This window comes from Lepidochelys kempii, chromosome 1 (genome assembly GCF_965140265.1).
Source record: "Lepidochelys kempii isolate rLepKem1 chromosome 1, rLepKem1.hap2, whole genome shotgun sequence".
NCBI classification, from domain to species: domain Eukaryota; kingdom Metazoa; phylum Chordata; order Testudines; family Cheloniidae; genus Lepidochelys; species Lepidochelys kempii.
The window spans coordinates 197,515,098-197,535,227 of NC_133256.1; the positions used below are offsets into that span (position 1 = coordinate 197,515,098).

Genomic DNA, 20,130 nt, shown 5'->3' on the forward strand with positions numbered 1-20,130 from the left:
CCAAAATCTTCATATATTTAGGGATGCTTTAAGATACTGGTTTTCATTTGTATCTCCCCATAGACTTTAAGATCAGAAGGAACCATCATGACCATCTCGTCTGACCTCCTGCACATTGCAGGCCACAGACCCTTACCCACCTATTCCTGTAATATATACCTAACTTCTGGCTGAGTTTCTGAAGCCCTCAAATAATGATTTAAAGACTTCAAGTTTCAGAGAATCTGCCATTTACTCTATGCAAACTAGCAAGCAACCAATGCCCACACTTCAGAGGAAGGAAAAAAAAACAAAACGAAACAAAAAAACCAGGGTCTCTGCCAATCTGACCTGAGGGAAACTTCATTCCCAACCCCAAATGTAGTGATCAGTTAGACCCTGAACATGTCAGTAAGACCCACCAGCCAGAAAGGGAGGAAGTATTCACTGTAGTAACTCAGAGGCCTGCCCACCTAGTGTCTCATCTCTGGCTGTTGGAGATATTTGCTGCTAGCAGTCGCAGATGGGCCCATGCCATTGTAGGCAGTCTCATCTGATCATTCCCTCCATAAATTTATCAAGCTGAGTCTTGAAACCAGTTAAGTTTTTTGCCCACATTGTTCTCCTTAGAAGTCTGTTCCAGAATGTCACTCCTTTGATCGTTAGGAACCTTCATCTAATTTCAAATCTAAACTTGTTGAGGGCCAGTTTATATCCATTTGTTCTTGTACCAACACTGGCCCTTAACTTTAAACAACTCCTCTCCTTCCCTGGAGTTTACCCCCCTGCTTTATTTATGTTTGCATAGCTAGTAATGTGCTATAGCTAAAAAGGAGACAAAATAAGAAATATATTTTGAAAAGTGTTCAGCTTTAGTATATTATTGGTTCTATAGAATCTCCTAGTACTTAGATTTTAAAACAAATTCATGACTCTTGACAATGTAAAGATGGGCCAGGAACATTAGAGACTTGGAAGAAGTGTTTTCCATTTCCTTTCATGTGGTTTCATGGCAGCCAGCCTTAATGTTCTGCTGGAATTGGGCTAGAAAATGAACCATCCGTGGGAAGCAGAGTCTTATTTGTTTGCTTTTCTAATTTACCAAACATTTACTTATTGTAATAAGAGCTGCTAGGGAATTTTTTAACTTTTTTTTTTTAAACCAAAAAGTCCCCTGCTGATTCATCAAAACCAAAACTGTTAATGAAACAGGGTCAGTTTGATGAATCTCCTGCATCAAAATAATATTGAGAACAAGTTTTAAAATTATCAAAAATGACCGGTTTCTAATGTCAAGATGATTTTTTGTTTTGAAATTTTAGTAAATTTAGACTAAAAATAGTTAAAGAAGATCAAAATTGAAATTAAACATTCCAAGATTAACAAAATGAAATGTTTTGATTGACCCAAACCAAAAATATTTTTTGATTTTCAGTTGCCGAAAAATTCAGATTTTAACTTTTCATCTGATTTGGGAGAGGAAAATTTTTCAATATCTCAAATGCTTTTGAGGGATGGAAAAATCAGTTTCTTGCCCTCCTCTAACTGAAATATGGAAATTGAGCTGCTAAAGAAGAGATCATTAATTATCATTATTGTAATCTTTTTAAGACCTCAGTCCTGCAAGGTGCTGAACTCTCTGACCTTGATCTAGCAAAGCACTTATGCATCTGCAGTTTCATTGAAGTCAGTGCTCAGTAATTTGCAGGACTGAATCCACAGGTTGAGTCAAAGTTCACTGAAGTTGAGGGATTCTCTTAATTGACTTCAGGGGATTTCGTGTCAAACCCCTACCACATCACTCAATAGTATGGACATCTAAGCTTTCAGGTAACTCAGCTTTTGTGAGAAATTCACAAAATCCAATTCAAGAGCGATAGTGTTTTGCCACTGTTAATGGGGGACTTTCAGAGGCAAAAACATTATTAAAAAAGTGACAATGACCTACTATCATTAATTTTTGTCTTAAAACTAATGACAATAAGCCATTACCTTAAAACGGACTTAAATTCTTTTGCATTCTGAAAAAGAAGCAGTGCACGCTCAGTTTTATTAAAGGAGAGCTCAGTGGTTAAATACTGGCATTCTCTTGTTGCCTGAATGTCCAGCATCCTCATACTTAGAGTTTAGTCCAGCAAGGCGCCAAGCATATCACACAGAGATCAAAGCCTCTGAAGAACCAGTGTCTTTTCCGAGCACAGTGCACACACAAGAGTCATGTGCTTTTATTGAGGTAAAGAACATAATGGAATATTGCCATCTGTTTCTTAGCCACTTGGATTTGAAAATCTTGGTCAATGTTTCTTGATGTCTGTGCAAAAAGAATAATACTTTATGTTATTTGTTATTGAGAGTGCCCGTATCTTTATTTAATGGTCTAAATTCTAACCTGATGTTTTAAAATACAACTAACTTTTTGTAGGTGCGGATTTGGAATCAACAAAATATCTTACTCCACTGACCTAAAGCAGACACGGAATCCAGGCCTCTTAAGGTGAACCACAAGTGCCTTTGATCCACTTGTACTGCCCTTTCCCAAAAATCTAAATGTAAGTATACCCAGTTTTGACACTCCAAATGACCTATCCACAATGACTAAGCCTGAACACAATTGGTTAAAGGCTCAAGCAGTCATAAAATAATCACTTGGGTCTTCCACAGGACTTGCTAAGTTACTCAAGTGTTTGCCATATGCTGTTTGAAGTTCAAGTAGAAATTTCTCCACTACAAAACGTCTGTGCACTCAATCTCAGTATGATTTTTTCAAAGAATTAAAGAAAATACCCCATTGGGGAAATCTCTTAAATTCAAAGTGAGAAAAAAAATATAATTTGTAGCTCTTCGTGTAACTGTTAGACTTTTTTGTAACATTTTGCATTTTCTCCTGCTTGTTTAAAGGATTCTATTAATATTTTCTCGGGTTAGGGAGGGATCAGTTACGGGCTTCATTGGGAAAGGATTTTTTTCTATTGAGAAGGGTAGCATGCACAGTAATTTTCTCTTGGGCTGACTTAGGGCTCTTTAGAATCTAGTGTATCATGATTATTATATACTTATGATATCCATACTGTGTGTGAGAGTCGGTGTATAAAAATCACACAGCAGCAGCACTCTAATGTTGAATATCTCTGAGTAACAGCAAGTAGATGGTAAACATCATTTTGAGCTTCAATGGAAAAGTTTCTTACAAGTAGACATTAGCTCATAGTATCCACAGGTCATGACTATTATGTATTCTCAAATGTGACTTTTGGAACTAAAAATCATTGTTGCCTAATAAGATACATTATTATTTTATTTAATTTAAAAAAATCCATTTGTTGAGAATGAATCATGTAAATACCTCAGATGTTTCAGTATAAGAGAAGGAAAAAGCACATTTGATTGTTTTGATCTTTTATAGAAAAAGGTCCAATAGAATTTAATTGGGATGAAACCAACAGCTTACTATAAAAATAACTCTAAAAACATATAGAGCTATGTCCTCAGCCTTGGTTAGAGACACACACACTTTTTGCACCTGTTCTACCTCCTCAGATACAGAGGCAGGGCCAAAGTGTTGTGCAATCCTCAGTCAATGGAGCTGTCCCCACTGACCATCCCACTCAGTGGGACTTAGTGGCCCTATGTCCTACCTGGCCCTAAAAGAGGGGGGAACAGAAAGGTGGATCTCTCTCACAGCTTTGTGAGCTTGGTGCAACTGAAGGATCCAACCCCAAAAATTTAATAGACAATGAGATCCTTTCTACAGAACGTTTGAAACCTCCTATTGAATTTATTAGGCCTTTCAAACCTTGATCCAAAATATAGTCAAAGCCAATGAAAAGATCCGCCAGTAGGAATTGGATTGGCCTCTTATTACCTAGCTATACATTTCTAGAGAGAGGTTGGTTAAAATATTATAAAGACAGGTTATTTTCTAGCCAATTTCATAGGAGTTTTCCATAAGGATGCTACCGTGTTATTCTTAAAAGTGGTTATATAAGAACTAGTGAATATTTCATCGGACAGCTAAAAATAAGAATATTAGCACATAGTTCTTTTCATCAATAAATTTCAACATGCTTTGCAAAGATGAGTAAGCATCATTATCCCCATTTTACAGAAAGGGAGGCTGAAACACAGTTTCAATGACTTGTTCAATGTCTCAACAAGTCAATGGCAAAGATGGGAACAGAACTCAGTTATTGTGTCTCCAGTCTAATGCTTTATCTACAGCACTGTGTTAAGATGATCAAAATTAATGCCTTCTCTTTTCAGAAACATGTACATAAAGTAGAATAGCATTGTACATTTTCAAAATTTTAGTGAAAAATTAAGAAAACTACCATTTCCCCCCTTTTTCTGACCTGTTCCAGTGCACAGAAATACACCTAAGTTCAGATCTTGATAGAAACCTGGCCAGAATTCAAGGACATTTAGATATAGAGCCTGAAATAAAGCCCTAGCCCTATCTTCATAGGCAGTCCCGAAAATTTTCAAGCTTGGGTATCAGCTGGTGAAGATGTTTGAAAGGCATTTGGATCCAATAGAATTTCTGAGCTCCAACCAAAACCAACATTTTAATTGTTTCAACTGAAAAGGGGTAGGGGGTGACTCAGCAAGTGGGTTTCCTGTAACTAAATATCCCCCCAAACAGTTCTGCTGGGTTTCCTTTATAAAATACAAAATATAACATATGAATCTTCCTTAATCGCCGGCACTTATTTTAGTATGTCATTTTAAATGCAAAACAGGAAAAGGATGCTCAGAAGAAACCCTTGGGGATATCAAAATATTGTTTGATGACAGTTTTAAATGCTTGACATAATAGTTTTATATGTAATATCAATCACCTGAAAGTAATTTCTAGACTAGGAGATTTAGGTTCTTCAAGTAATAAAGTATTTTAAAATGCAATTATGCGTGCATCTCACTTGTTTCAAATTACCTATGCTTTATTCTACTACGGTGTTAGCCCTACTCAGCTGTCACTAAGTGAACTTTTTTTTTTTTAATTAAAATATTTGAAAAAGGCCATTGAAATGGTGGAGGGAGGGCAATCCGAAAAATGGCCAGGATGAATAAATTTAGCTTCCCAGACATTCTAATTTAATCCACAAAGTAGAAGGAAAATATATTGGGTCAAATGCAGATATGCTATGGATGATGGGGAAAGTAGCTGTAAGTGTCTGGGGGTCTTAAACTGGTTTAATTTACCTGCCCAGAATGAGATGTTTAAGTGGAGAGTAGGGCAATTGCAATTTATGTATCCTTATGGCCTCCTGTCGATTTCTTTTTCGAAGGAACTCTCCTCTGTGGCCCCTTAGCATACAGGTTTCACCAATTCAGTCCCCTCTGTTATATTCATCACCTTGTCTCCATTCAAATCCGGCTTCTTTGCCAATACCCTAATGAAGTTTAGTTTGCCCTGTCTTCTTTGTCTTTCTCCTTCAGGCTCTGGTCCTGTGTTAAGATCAACTCGTGCTACGTGACATTCAATGGGACTTAGTCACTTTTGAAAGAGACAGATTCCTAAATCACTTGAGTACTGAACAATTTATCCCAGATATCCGACTCCCATTGACTTTATATAGGAGTTGGGACCTAACTCCTTTAGTCCTTCTTGAAAATCCCAGCCTTATACTCCTCTCACTGGTACTAGTTGGAAGAAAATTAAAGGGTAATTAGAAAAAGAAAAAAGTTGAGTAGGAGGGAGGAATAAATGGTCTCTTTCCCCCTCAATTCAAGCAGTGCTGTGAAATAGTTTAGAAATACAGTCCCCTTTTCTCATTGGTGAACGTGTTTCCTTCCTCAGCCAATGCAGAGGTTATTGTGAATAATCACAATGTGCTTTTTTTTCTTGGTCACTTAAACACATTTAAAACAGATGCAAATGGAAAAGGCACAAAACAGACTCTGCTACCACTTGGTGAGGATACAAAGGTACCTCATGAGTGTGCAGTAGATGGGATGCAAATTACAGGTACAAATCCTCTTCTTCACTCTTTGCAGAAGCAAAACACCCCGACAGCAGAGCAGTGCAGTTATACTGCCAAGGGAAGAAGGCAGGGGGTTGGTGGGGATTTGGGGAGGCTCTATGTCTGCCTGCTGCTCTCACAAAGAGGAGGGTCATGGGGAGGGAAGGAAGGAAGGACGGACGGTCGGTCGGTCTGGAGGGACCTACTGCTCCAAGAATCCTCTACTTCTCCCCACATTGAGACAGATACAGAGGCTTTTGCAGTCAATACAATGGAATAGTGGCCTTGCAGTGACTGTTTTTCTTAGTCTCTAAGGTGCCACAAGTACTCCTTTTCTTTTTGTTTTTCTTCAGTGCCCTGACAGGAGGCCACTGATACCCCCAGCTAAATTTCTTAGGATTTTAGCCCCCCCCCCGATCGCTAAGGGGACTGGGGTGTAGGAGGGGGTGAGGGCTCTGGGGTGGGGCCAGGGCTGAGGGGTTTGTGATGCAGGAGGGGGCTCCAGGCTGGGGGGGAGGAGGAGGAGGAGTGTAGGAGGGTGCTGAGACCGAGGGGATTGGAGAGCAGGAGGGGGATCAGGGCTGGGGCAGGGGTTTGGGGCCCTGGAGGGGGGTCAGGCATGCAGGCTCTGGCCAGCACTTACCTCAAGCAGCCACCATGCCATGCGGCTCCTGGGAAGCAGCCACCATGCCATGCGGCTCCTGGGAAGCAGCCACCATGCCATGCGGCTCCTGGGAAGCAGCCACCATGTCCTCCTTCAGCTCCTATGCAGATACGTGGCCAGCTGGCTCTGTGTTCTACCCTGTATGCAGGCACCACTCCCGCAGCTCGAATTGGCCAATGGAAGCTACGGGGGCACTGCTTGGGGCAGGAGCAGCATGTAGAGCCTCCTGGTTGCCCCTATGCATAGGAGCTGGAGGAATATGGTGGCTGCTTCCCGGGAGCTGCGTGGCACAGAGGCTGGGAGGGAGCCTGCCAGCTCCACTGTGCGGCGACGCCAACCCGACAGTCAATGGTCCAGTCAGGGGTGCTGACCAGAGCTGCCAGGATCCCTTTTCAACTGGGTGTTCTGGTTGAAAACCAAAACGCCTGGTCACTGTAGGTTCTGGGTACTTTGAAGTGTATGGTTTGTTAACAGGTCATTCAGTAATAGCAGAACATAGAGAAAACAGAGGTGCAGTTAGGAGTTAGTAGCTATGGAAAAAGCATATGCAGTACAATGACCAAGGAAGGATAACGCTTTAAGTGCAACTTCTCCCCAAAGCCCGTAATTCACTTAAATGTATCCAACTAATTATTCCTTATGAAAGAGCTTTTGGTGAGATCATAGTGTATCTGTTACAGATAAATATATTTGCTATGCATCTGAGTCTCCTAGGAAATCTTATCTTTCTGTTCCTGTTTTCCAGACGGTAAGCTTTCAGAGACAGAAACTGTCGTAATACCTGTGTCTTATACATTGCTGAGAACATTGTCAGTGTTTGCCAACTGACTAAAATTACAGAAGCACTTAAACAAGAGATACGTAACTTATACGGATACCGATATTAGTATTTGAACCTATTCGGATATTGAATTGACATGCAGCCACAATATTTCTTACACAGGGCTAAACTTTCTGAGCACTAAACTCACAAATACAACGTAGCTGTTTTGAAAATTCTAAAATGACAAACATACATTTAAAGATTTGTATCCTTTAAACAAGAGGAAAGGAAACCCTGCCATATTCTACACTAACAAATCACAATTCATAACAGTGTTACCACTAAACCAAACCCTGCTTTCTTTATCTAGCTGAAACTCCCGTGGACTTCAACAGGTTCTCTTCAGCATCCTTTTCAGTGATTTAACATGAGAGAATGAATGCTGGATAGAGATGCTGAAATCAATCAAGTTTTAACTGAGAAATAACTGTAGGATTTCACCACGTTTTGGACAATTCCATAAGAGTACTGCCATATACAGTATGTTATACAAGAGGTACTGCTGGTATAAGTAGTATTTTTGAAAAAGCTCAATGTGGAGGTTACAATTTCAAGCCTGAAAAAGCTGGAAGAGATTTTGGAATTTACTCAGACAAGTTCTCCCACCCTTCATTGTGTTTGGGAAGCGGTCACTAATAAGTAATGATCTAGAAAGGGAAAGAAGAGAGTGACTAGCTTGAAGCCTGTATAATGAAGCCTAAATATACCCTGAGTTTAGTGAGCAAGTTCACATTCTGCAGTGAAAGGTGACCAGGAATGCAGGCATTCCTGGTGTTGCATCTTTGTTCTCTATACAAATTAAGAATGTAAGGAAGCTACATAGACACAGTTTCCTAAACTTAGCATCTCTACTCAGTCTAAAAGAACATGAGAAAAATCTGAGTTTGGCATACAAAACTTACCTGAGGGTACTCCGTAGGATAAAGCATGAAGTTTTCTTTTATACAAACGGAGTTTGCCCTATTTCAATTAATGCAAGCTGCCTTCACTTTTACTGCTGTAAACACAGTACTGCACTTACAGCAGGTGTGGGGAGGGTACCAAAATGTTCACTGCCCACAGGTAATATTTCTCTTGCCTCCTCTAATGACTAGCCCTGCTAAAATGTCAAATACTTGTATAGGATATTCCTGCCACACACCATTTGAACTGAAGTGAGGAGATTCTCTTGTCTCCTGTGGGACTCATTCTCCTCACTGCAGGTTATTTCACTGCCTCCTCTAGGAGTGGTTTAGCTCTGCTTCATAAAATATGGACAGCGAGCTATTTTTTGCTTTTGGAATCTACCAGATTTTCACCAAATGGAACAAGGGATATATCTTCAGAATTTCCTCAGACAGTCTTTGTCCTCTTAGGAATTATGAAATACAGTGCTGCTGGATACATTATTTCAGGACCACTGAAGCAGTAGTCCCAGAGGCAACAATAAGATACCTCCAGATAAGCCATGTCCGAGGATGGGCTTGCCCTGGAACGGAGTTGCAACACTCAGATGCCTCCCAGGTTTTTACTAAGCAAATAATAAAGATAAGAGATTGTAGGTGCCTGGTGCAAGCTGAATCTTTTTGTGTGTGGGGGGGAGAGGGGTCATTTCATCACATGAAGGGCTCTATTCTCACATATTTTCATACAGTGGGCATACAGTTGTAGCATGATGTAGACTGTCACCATTACACTTAAGGCCAGATTTTCAAATTTATTCGAGTGCCTAAAGACTTAAGCACGTATTATAATCCCAGGAGGTACCTATCTGCAGCTTTAGGTTTCTAAATTCCTTTGAAAATCTGGCCCTTAATGCTCAGGCAGAGGGAGGGGCCGTGTATTTGTGTGCTACTGCTCTAATGTCAGGGAAATTGAAACAGAGGGAAAATGGAGTATGTTTAGTTTTTCCTCATGAAAACTTCTTTAAATCTCTATTTTTCTGACTTGGTTACTCTTCATCCATAGCACATCCCCTTGTCTTGCTTTGGCTCTAGGTAAACACAGACCAGTGAGAAGATTTATTTATTTATTGCTCCAATTCACTCCAGCCCCAGGCATTAGAACTGCCAAAAGGATGGAGAAAGCAAAGGGAAGCTGTAGAAGCAATTTTTAAATTACATGTCATGGTTTCTAGATGCCCTCGTTCCATTTATTCCACCAATGCTTACCAACTCCCAACCCTCATTGGAGAGATTTCTGCAACAGTCTCAGTCCAGAGTACCAGGCATTAAATTAGAGAGACAGAGACATTTGGGTCTGTATCAGGATTAAGTTTGGCTCAGGTTTGTGTTCAAATTGTGCCAGGCAGGATGGTGACTGCCCAGCTATGGTTGCTCAGAGGACTGGGACTACCACAGCAGCAGCAGCAGCTTCTTCTTAGTTTGGGGTTCTTGCTCCAAGGAACAAAAGTCTATCCAGACCCTCCAAAAATTTCCTGTCAGGAATAAACTGGGATCAAAATAGTCCATGAACTGGGTCATGCTGCACTTTGGAGAGGTACAATCATCCGGTTGTCAAAAGGACTGGTAAACCGAAAAAAAGCCCTGTGTGGGCTAAATAATCCCATTGTGACTTCTTTGGCACTTGACTCTCTCACCCTGCTCTTCCTCACTGCACCTAGGACCAAGTGTCTGCTCGGGCTAGCCCTAGACCATGGTATTTAGCTGCCCACTTACTCATTAATGCTCTGTACAGATAAGACAAACTCCCTCCAGGTAGCCCTGTCTTAACTGTCCCTTTTCTTGTTATTTCCCCTTTCTCCTCTCTATTTAGCTGGATAGGGAGGCCCTTGCCTCTAGGTTTAACAGCTGAATAATCTGAACTAAAATACATGTTATGGAGCAGAACGTCTCTGAGATCAGGATAGTGTGTAACTTTAACAAGGTAGGAGAGGGCAGGGAGTGTACATGCTCTCCTTACAGGATGTGAGGTCATATCAGGGCTCAGACTCAACAAAACCAGAAGTCTCAAGCTTCCCATCACTGGGAGATTTAAATCTTATAAGGACAAATGCTCTTCTGAGGCATGACTCAATGTGAAAAGAGAACTGGATTGACAGATTTCAATTCACCCCTTCTGCCCTAAATTTGAAAGGGTTAAGTTTCACAGGTTGGGCTTTGATCTATCTCGAGCAAGAAGCAGAAAAAGATGGGTGGGTTAGACCATGCTCCAAGCAACAGTGGCTCACAGCAACTAAGGTTTTGAATTTTGATTTCCAACATGATTGAAACATGACCACTTCTGAAAAAAATTATGCCTTGCTCACTCTATTTTGTTCAGGCAAAACAGAACAGATGTTAAAAATAAATGAAACTGGAAAAAAAAAAAAAAGAAAGAAAAGGAAGAAAGGAGCATTGTTAATGCAGAAGTCCAGTGGGGCCTTCTCTGTTCACTTCCACAGATAAAAATATCTGCAACAAACTACGTAGCAGACTGAAATATTTGTTTCTTAAACCTTATTCAGAGTCAAAGATTTCTGCTGTCAAGAGGATGCTAAGTTTTCAGGATACAACTATCTTGTTATCAGGGGAGTTACTTCTTCTGGCTCCCACAATCTCTGATGATACAATTGTGCCCCAACAAATGTTAGGAAGAAAATTAGTATCACCAATACACTTGCCATACCTAGTTATAAAATATTTCCCATGTTAGTTAAAAATCTGACATTGGTGTATTTGAATGGATCACTGGTGCCACCTAGTGGCTAGTTCAGTTAACCTCTTGTGTATTTCATAGAATATCAGGGTTGGAAGGGACCTCAGGAGGTCATCTAGTCCAACCCCCTGCTCAAAGCAGGACCAATCCCCAATTTTTGCCCCAGATCCCTAAATGGCCCCCTCAAGGATTGAACTCACAACCCTGGGTTTAGCAGGCCAATGCTCAAACTACTGAGCTATCCCCCCCCACACAGCAATCCTAAGAGAATAATTTTTTTCCTAATATGGATTTAAAAAAATCACTCCATATAAATTTGAATCTGCCACCATCTTCCCGCAATATCTTCCACATTTTAAATAAATGCAGAGATAATCAACATTTCCAAATAAACTTCCACAATATTTGTAATTCAATGGGCCCGATTTTTAAATTGTACTGAAAATGGACTGGGGGAGTGTGGGGAGGTTTACAAGTGCGGACATGAACTCTCCCAGCTGTAGATTCACTCCAACAGTTAAGATGGCTATACGACCTCATTTGCATCTGCAAAATTGAAAGATTGGATTTGACTTTTAAAACTTGTCTGTCAAAAAAAAAAAAAAAAAAAAGACTGCAGCAGGAAAGCTAATAAAACTCCAAATAAGTGTGACATAAATAATAGTGACGAATGTAGCGGTTTGTCCCTGAACTGCCCAGCACAGGGCATTTCCTGTGAGATTAGATACAAAGCAGCATGTGACTTTGTTATCATCCAGTGAACTGTGTTTAAATTAGAACCATTCAAAACAGACACAGTGGGTGAGGGTAATATCTTTGATTGGACCAACTTCTGTTGGTGAGAGACAAGCTTTCCAGTTTACATACAGCACCTTTCTTTAGGCCCAAGAAAGGACTCCTGCCATCATAGCAAAAATGGAAGATGGAACAGATTGTTTAGCATAAGTAGTTAGCACATGTTATGGCACCATTCAAGGTGGAATGGTCCATTAACAACCCTGCAGTCATGACAAAGAGAGAGAGTTAGTGGGTTGTTGTAATAAGCCATAAAACCCAAGGTCTCTGTTCAGTCCATTCAAAGAATCCCTTGTCTACAGGAATAAAAAAGGGTTTCCTTATAGATTTCTATTCCATTGTTACCAGGGGGAGGATTTTTGTGTATTTTAGCAGTTGCTTCACCTAGTAGTGCTATCAAATTGTTAATCATGTAGGGCCAAAGACTAGAACCAGTGCACAGCCCTTGTTATGGATCCCTGTGGGTGGAAGGAATCCTTTCCCAAACCACAGAATGGCAGCACAGCTAATCCACAGCCAATTCAGCAGCCTCAAAGCCCTGTAACCCAGGAGTCTGCCCTCCCAGAGAGTGGCCAGGCATAGAGAGGAAAGAAACAACATTGTACTGCAGCAGCCAGAGAGACTGCAGGATCCATTCTCCAGCTTCCTACATGCTGGAGCACAGCAAACCCACTTGCAGCAGAATGTCAGCGTGTCCAAAATATGTGACCTCCCTGCGCATTGTCGCCAAATCCCGTCTCCCACCTTTTTCCACAGCAGAATTGCACTTGAGCCTGTGCACTTGTACAGGTTTCAGAGTAACAGCCGTGTTAGTCTGTATTCACAAAAAGAAAAGGAGTACAGCATAGCTCATGAAAACTTAAGCTCAAATAAATTGGTTAGTCTCTAAGGTGCCACAAGTCCTCCTTTTCTTTTTGCACTTGTACAGGCTCTTTGGTCTGGCTGGAATTATTCCACTGTTCCTTTAAAAATGTGCGAAACGGTCTTTGGGGGGAGTGAGTTAAACTTTATTTTTAAACACCAATCTGAGTTGTGATGGAAGCCTCATCCCTTGAAACATTTAAATCCAGACTGGCCAACACACTAAAAAATGTACAGTAGGATGGACTAGATAACTTCAGACAATGGGCTTGATCATCCTTTCAGTTACACCATTAAGAACCGTTAGGAAAGGGCTAGATAATAAAACAGAAAATATAGTGCCACTGTATAAATCCATTGTACACCCACATCTTGAATACTGCATGCAGTTCTTGACACCCACTCAAAAAAAGATATTAGAATTGGAAAAGGTACAGAGAAGGGCAACAAAAATGATTGGGGTATGGAACAGCTGCCATATGAGGAGAGATTAAAAGACTGCGGGCTTGGCTACACTTACAGTGCTGCAGTGGTGCAGCTGCATGGCTGTAGTGCTTAGTGAAAACACTATCTATGCTGACAGAAGAGCTTCTCCCATTGGCACAGGAACTCCACCTTCACAAGAGGCAGTAGCTATGTTGACGGGAGAAGCTCTCCTGTCGACATAGCACTCTCTACAGAGAGTGCGGGCGGTATAACTGTGTCGCTCGGGGGTATGGATTTTCCACACCCTTGAGTGACAGTTATATCGACATAAGTTTGTAGTGTAGACGTGGGCTGAGACTGTTGGTCTTAGAAAAGAGGTGACTAAGGGGGGATATGATACAGGTCTAGAAAATTATGAATGGTGTGGAGAAAGTGAATAGGGAAGTGTTATTTCACAGAACGCAAGAATTAAGGGTCACCGGATGGAATTAATAAGCAGCAGGTTTAAAAACAAACATAAGGAAGTATTTCTTCACACGCCACACAGTCAACTCATTGAAATCATTTGCCAGGGGATGTTGTGAAGGTTAAAAGTAGAATGAGGTTCAGAAAAAAGAGTGGAGAGGTTCGCAGATGATAGGTACATCAATATCTATTATCCAAGATAGTCAGGGATGCAACCACATGCTCTGGTTGTCCCTAAGCCTCTGACTACCAGAAGCTGGTACTGGACTGAATGGATCACTCGATAATTGCTTTGGAGGGAATGAACAGAACAGGGCATCTGGCACTGGCCACTGTTGGAAGACAGGATACTGGTCTGCATGGACCATTGGTCTGACACAGTCCAGCCATTCTTATGTTCCTACCAGTTTTTACAGACAGAGTTCCATTGACATCAATAGAGTTTCTTTTAATTTATACCACTCAAGAATCAGACTCTATAGCTGTTTTCTGACTCTGACTTATAGGAGTTGAGATCCTGGTGAAGTTTCACTATTACTACTTTACTTTTATTTTTTTCTTCTAAGAGAACTGCACATTTTTCTACGAATTAACCATTTCTGGAAGGAAAGAAAGAAAGAAAGGGAAGGGAAAAAAAAAAAAAAGATACCGATTGGCACATTTCTACTGAAAAAGGACAAGAAGTTGTTCTGGCGGTTTTTAAATTGGAGTTAAGGAGGTGTCTTATACAAGCCTTTCAAAGCTAAGCCAAGTTGAGGTTGCTCCAAAACACACAATACTGATCCAATTCCGGATTAGCTGTAATGTCAGGACAAAGAAATGCAGCTTATTAGTTGTGAAGTACTATTCCATCTTTTCAGTGTCCTAGAGCGGAAGCCAAACTGTCATGGGGAGTATGAAGCAGTATTGTTATTAAAGGGGTGGGAGAGTGATTATATTGGAGTTTAAATTAAGTTGATAGAGTAGCTTTCTGTCAGCCCTAGCACCAAGAATAGAGAAAGTAATATCGTATCCAATTACCATAGTGGACACCAGTTTCTTATTTGAATGAATGAAGTATCTGAATAAAATGGAATAAATGATGCAAGCACATGGTTTTAGATATTACAATATACACAGAGAGACCAAATCTAAGTAGTAGAGTAATAACAGTACCTAGCATGAGAAAAACACAGATCCAAAATCAGATCCATTTGATTTTATTTAGACAACCTGGATGGGGGACTTTACAGTTCTCATTCCCTTCTAGGCTTCATAAATATGGTTTGTCTGAAGTGCTCATCTTCCTAACAAACGTATTTCAGTCTCTTGTGTTTTCATAAACCGGAGTGAAAATGTTGAGTCAACAAGAATGATTAGTTTTTGCTCAGTGTGCGTTTTTGCTTAAAAGGCTGGAAGTTCATGGGGACTGTTATCTATGAAAGGTCTCAGCTACAGTTAACAGAGAAATCTAAGAGAGGGAACATAATGGCATTTTGAGGTGTTTATGACCCACACCAGTTTCCCTTCTCTGTATAATAATTAAGGCTAAGTTTTTGTCATGGGTATTTTTAGTAAAGTCACGGCCAAATTCACAAAAGCCTGTGATTGGTCCTTGATTTTTCCTAAAAGCACCCATGACAAAATGGGTAGCCTGGGCAATTGGGGGGGGGGGGGCGGTCTGGGAGTTCCAGGATCACCCTCCGCTGGTGGCTCCAAGCTGTGGGGATCCCCCCTGCCGCCCATGGAGGATGGGAGCAGTGGAGGTCCCTCTTGCTGCTGAGCCCCCACTGCTGCCCGTGGTGGCGGGAAGCTGTGGGGCTCCCCCCTGCCATCCATGGTGGCACTGCGCCTTCCAGCCTCTGCAGACAGTAGGGGACCCTGCAGCTCCCAGCTAGTGCTGGCTGAAGTCACGGAGGTCTTTGGAAGTCACTGATTCCATGACTTCTGTGACTAAATTGCAGCCTTAATAAAAAGCAAAGAATCTCCATGGTCAGGAGCATGGTAAAGATAGAGAAGATGGATTAGATACCTTAGTACTTGTATGGCCCCTACAACCATAGTATCGGTGCACCTCACAATCTGTAACATTTATCCTCAACTCCCCTCTGAGATAGGACAGTGCTATTATCCCCATTTTTCAGATGGAGAACTGAGGCAGAGAGAAAGTGGCTTGTGCAAAAAGTCATCAAGGGAGTCTGAGACAGAATGAAGAGGTGAATCTAGGTTTCCTAAGTCTTAGGCTAGTACCCAGACCACTCTTTCCTCACAACAGATAAAACCAAACACCTAAAAGTACTTCCATGCAGGCCCTGCAATATATCGGACAATATATCTGTTGAGAAGCCCACAATTTCTCTTTCCCTAGGGAGTTGCAAAGTGGGTTTAATACTGACCCAATTTTCATGGTCTTTGGGAAAGGGATGGCAGGGCAGCCTCTCTTCCTAGGCCTCAAGGAGGAGCATGACTTCATTCGCAGGGAAGTACAGGCCCCATGAGCCTACTCGTGGCAGGATGTAGGAGAGGTAGGTGTAACCAGAGCAGAAGGAACTGGAGACAGAAAGGTCTTGCAGGCAAGTCATTCAGATTTAGGAGAACTCTCAGATAACAAAAACAGAATATAATCCTCAGCCTGAGTTATCAATAGCCCAAGCCCCAGGAAGGAGGTAAGTCTGACCATATACAACTTGCCTAAACTCTATTTGGAGCAGGAGAGGTATGCAGGAGATCAGACACCCTGACTAAGAAGAAACATCAAACAAAAGTTCCAGCTGACATTGTACCTCCTCAACTGCGTTCTTAGTTATGCACAATAGTCTAGAACAGAGAAGCAGAAAAATTAATCTCAAATTGCCTGCAATGTTTTTCATTGCATTACTGGTGTGACTGACGTATCTCTTGTACTTGCATGTGGAAATCCATCTGTTCAGTCTTTTCACTTAACAGAGTGATGGGTTCCCCCTGGGGTGCCACCTGGAGCTGAGGTACCACTGACCCTGCCTGACCCACCAGCCTGGGCTCCCTTTACACTGTATTGCTGTGACAAGCTCTCAAGCCCCCTCCATCACACATACAGATAGGGACACACCCAGCTGCAGTTATATGCAGATGCTATGATCAGTTCTGCATGGGAAGGCTTCAAGCTGCTCAGGCACACATCCCCCCACAGGGTGTAAATCCAAAATTATACTATCCTGCACTGCATAGTGAACTTTACAGCATAAGCTCATGAAATCTGTCTCCTCCCTCAATGTGGAGAGGAATAGACAGCTTTCTGCCCCCAGTTATGACTCCCACACACACTGGTTTAGATAAAGGAAAAAAGCTTAAACAAAAGATAGATTTTAAGTGATTATAAAGGGATAGCAAACAGATCAAAGCAGATTATGTAGCAAACAAATATGCAATCTAAACTTAATATACTAAACAGATAGGGTAAGGATCTTCTATACATCTCCAAAATGATGCAAGCAGGTTGCAGATTTTTAAGAGGTAAGATGCAATAGCTTACAGTTTTGGAACCCCAGGTGTTCCATTCACAGGCTAAAGCCCAGCACTTTAGCTTGAGCCCAGCACTTCCCCCACTTCAGTCTTTGTTCCTCAGGTGTTTCCAGGAATCTCTTTGGGTGGGGTGTCAGTGACAACATCATGGTTCTTCATTCCCCTGCCTTATATAGCCTTTACTTATGACAGGAACCCTTTGTTTCAAAGCTTAGTTCCCACGCCATTCAGTGGAAAAACTTTGGTATCCCAAGATGGAGTCCAGCACCAGGTGATCTGGTCACATGTCCCTGAAGTGTCACAGCAGCCATGAGTCAGAGGCTGTTTGTAGCGCTTTCAGGAAGCTCCCTCCCTCCATGGGCAATAAACTCCTTTTAAGGACTATTGTTCTCCCTAACGGTTCATTAACTTGAATGGGCCCTTCCCAACCAGCCCTTTAGACTGAGAGCCTCTTGCCTAATGGGTGTTCCCCAGGTGTAAAACACATTTGTCATACAGATACATAGTCAATGTTCCGAACTTCAGATACAAAAATGATACAGATGTACAAATAGGATAATCATATTCAATAAATCATAACCTTTCCAGTGATCTCACATGACCCATCTTGCATAAAATACATAAAAATTATGCCATAATCATATCATAACATCACTTAAGAATATGGGGTGCAGTGCTACAAACTTTTTTTAGTTCAGGAAGCGTACCTGGTGGGGCAGGAGAAATAGAAATATAGGATAATTGAAAACCAGACATTTTACCAATATTTGATGGAAAAGTGAACAACCCAAGAGCCATTGTACAGACACAGTCCCATTTTCCATCTGCACTGGTCTGTTTTCATAGCTCCTTGCACCAGAAGTTAGGCTCTGTGCTGGCAAGGACCTTGTGGTGCATTAATAGTTTTGAAGGGTGTTTACCTACTCTGTCAGTTAACATTACACTGCATTGGTTAGTCCCAGAGGTGAGACACCCTGGTGAAGCAACAACACAGAGACTGACTCTTCCTTCACTCTGTACGTCCTCAGTTGGCACAGTGCTCCCTTGCACTCTGTTAATAGCCTTCTGATCAACACATACCAGTTTGCCTTCAAGTACACCTTTGAATTGTAAAGTAAGTATTCCACATTTTAATCAAGATTTATATCCCCAGGAAGCACTTTGCAGTCCTCATAGGTTCCTTGTATACTTCCTGCTGCAGTTGCTGCCATCATATAGTTCCTAGCATGACCTAGTGCCTACCTAGGACAGGTCTCTGGAGGCACTAACAGTCCCTTCCTTAATTCATCATTTATGAGCTAAAGGCTCAAAAATCACTGTGGCCTTCTGCTTCCATGTGCGATAGCACAGTTTGCTCATAGGTTAGTATTTCACATTCAGCAGCTGTTCTGAGACACTCATCAGGCCTTGTGCCCTGGAGTATCCTTCAGTGGTCTCCACAGCCAGGCCTGTATCTTGCTAGATCCAGGAAGCTAGAGTGGTTAATCCATTGTTTAACTCATCACTGCTAGAGTGTTCAAGAAAGTACCACAAAGGGTTTCATCAAACATCTGTGATGTCTCCCTCTGGGCTTAGGGATTCAGTGGCAAGTCAACCAGGTGTCTTCTCTCCTCTCAGAGGCAGTGTCCCGAGCACAAGGTTACCTTACATTCCACTCATAGGCCAGTGTGTAACTGGGCCACAGTCTTATTCCCTCATCCATCCTTCCCACCCTCCCGCATCCACCTCCAGAAACACTAGTGAAGAGAATGAAGACTAGTGAAGCCTTGAGAATGGAGAGCTAGCAACATTTGTGGCATTTCAGTTCAGAATGCTGTATCTGAATTCAGAGATAGCAGCTGTTGAAGTTTAGATTATACCTCAAGTAATGAGCTTCAGCTTTTCTGGGTCTGGATTCTGTCACCCCCGCCCATTTCTGATGTGTGCACTCTGGCAGGGTGCAGTCAAGCCAAGTCATAGATGCACATTTTAATGCCTGCGGAAGTGAAGAAACAGATTGATAGAGCCAGAAGAGTTCCCAGAAGTCACCTACTACAGGACAGGCCTAACAAAGAAAATAACAGAACGCCACTAGCCGTCACCTTCAGCCCCCAACTAAAACCCCTCCAACGCATTATTAAGGATCTACAACCTATCCTGAAGGATGACCCAACACTCTCACAAATCTTGGGAGACAGGCCAGTCCTTGCCTACAGACAGCCCCCCAACCTGAAGCAAATACTCACCAACAACCATATACCACACAACAGAACCACTAACCCAGGAACCTATCCTTGCCACAAAAGCCCGTTGTCAACTGTGCCCACATATCTATTCAGGGGACACCATCACAGGGCCTAACAACATCAGCCACACTATCAGAGGCTCGTTCACCTGCATATCCACCAATGTGATATATGCCATCATGTGCCAGCAATGTCCCTCTGCCATGTACATTGGTCAAACTGGACAGTCTCTACGCAAAAGACTAAATGGACACAAATCAGATGTCAAGAATTATAACATTCATAAACCAGTTGGAGAACACTTCAATCTCTCTGGTCACGCAATTACAGACATGAAGGTCGCTATCTTACAACAAAAAAAACTTCACCTTGATTATCATACACATTGTAAGGAGAGTGATCACTTTAGATCAGCTATTACCAGCAGGAGAGTGGGGTGGGAGGAGGTATTGTTTCATGGTCTCTGTGTATATAATGTCTGCTGCAGTTTCCACGGTATGCATCCGATGAAGTGAGCTGTAGCTCACGAAAGCTCATGCTCAAATAAATTGGTTAGTCTCTAAGGTCCCATAAGTACTCCTGTTCTTTTTGCAAATACAGACTAACATGGCTGCTACTCTGAAACCTGACATTTTAAAGCTTAGTAACCTTCAAAGGAGAAGGCTGTGTGCTGTTTTTCTTGATGCTCAACTACACAGTATCAACATGAAAAGAACATGACACCAAAGATGCTTCTTTCCAAATGCATTCTCTGTAGGGCCTGTTTAATTGACTAAAAAGTACATTACCAAAAATAAAGGCTCCAAATGATGGTTA

General features: G+C 41.7%; 1 protein-coding gene across 3 annotated transcripts in view; it reads left to right on the forward strand.

Annotated features, from left to right (window-relative positions):
* Window positions 1-20,130, forward strand: part of COL8A1 (collagen type VIII alpha 1 chain) — a 115,248-nt gene that overhangs the window by 69,382 nt on the left and 25,736 nt on the right. For 2 of the 3 annotated variants that reach the window (XM_073307768.1, XM_073307778.1), the window contains exon 2: window positions 2,402-2,528. The exons of the other annotated variant lie outside the window; for it this stretch is intronic. The gene's annotated coding sequence lies outside the window, so the exon portion shown is untranslated. The remainder of the gene's footprint in view (window positions 1-2,401; window positions 2,529-20,130) is intronic. 3 annotated transcript variants of the gene reach the window in all.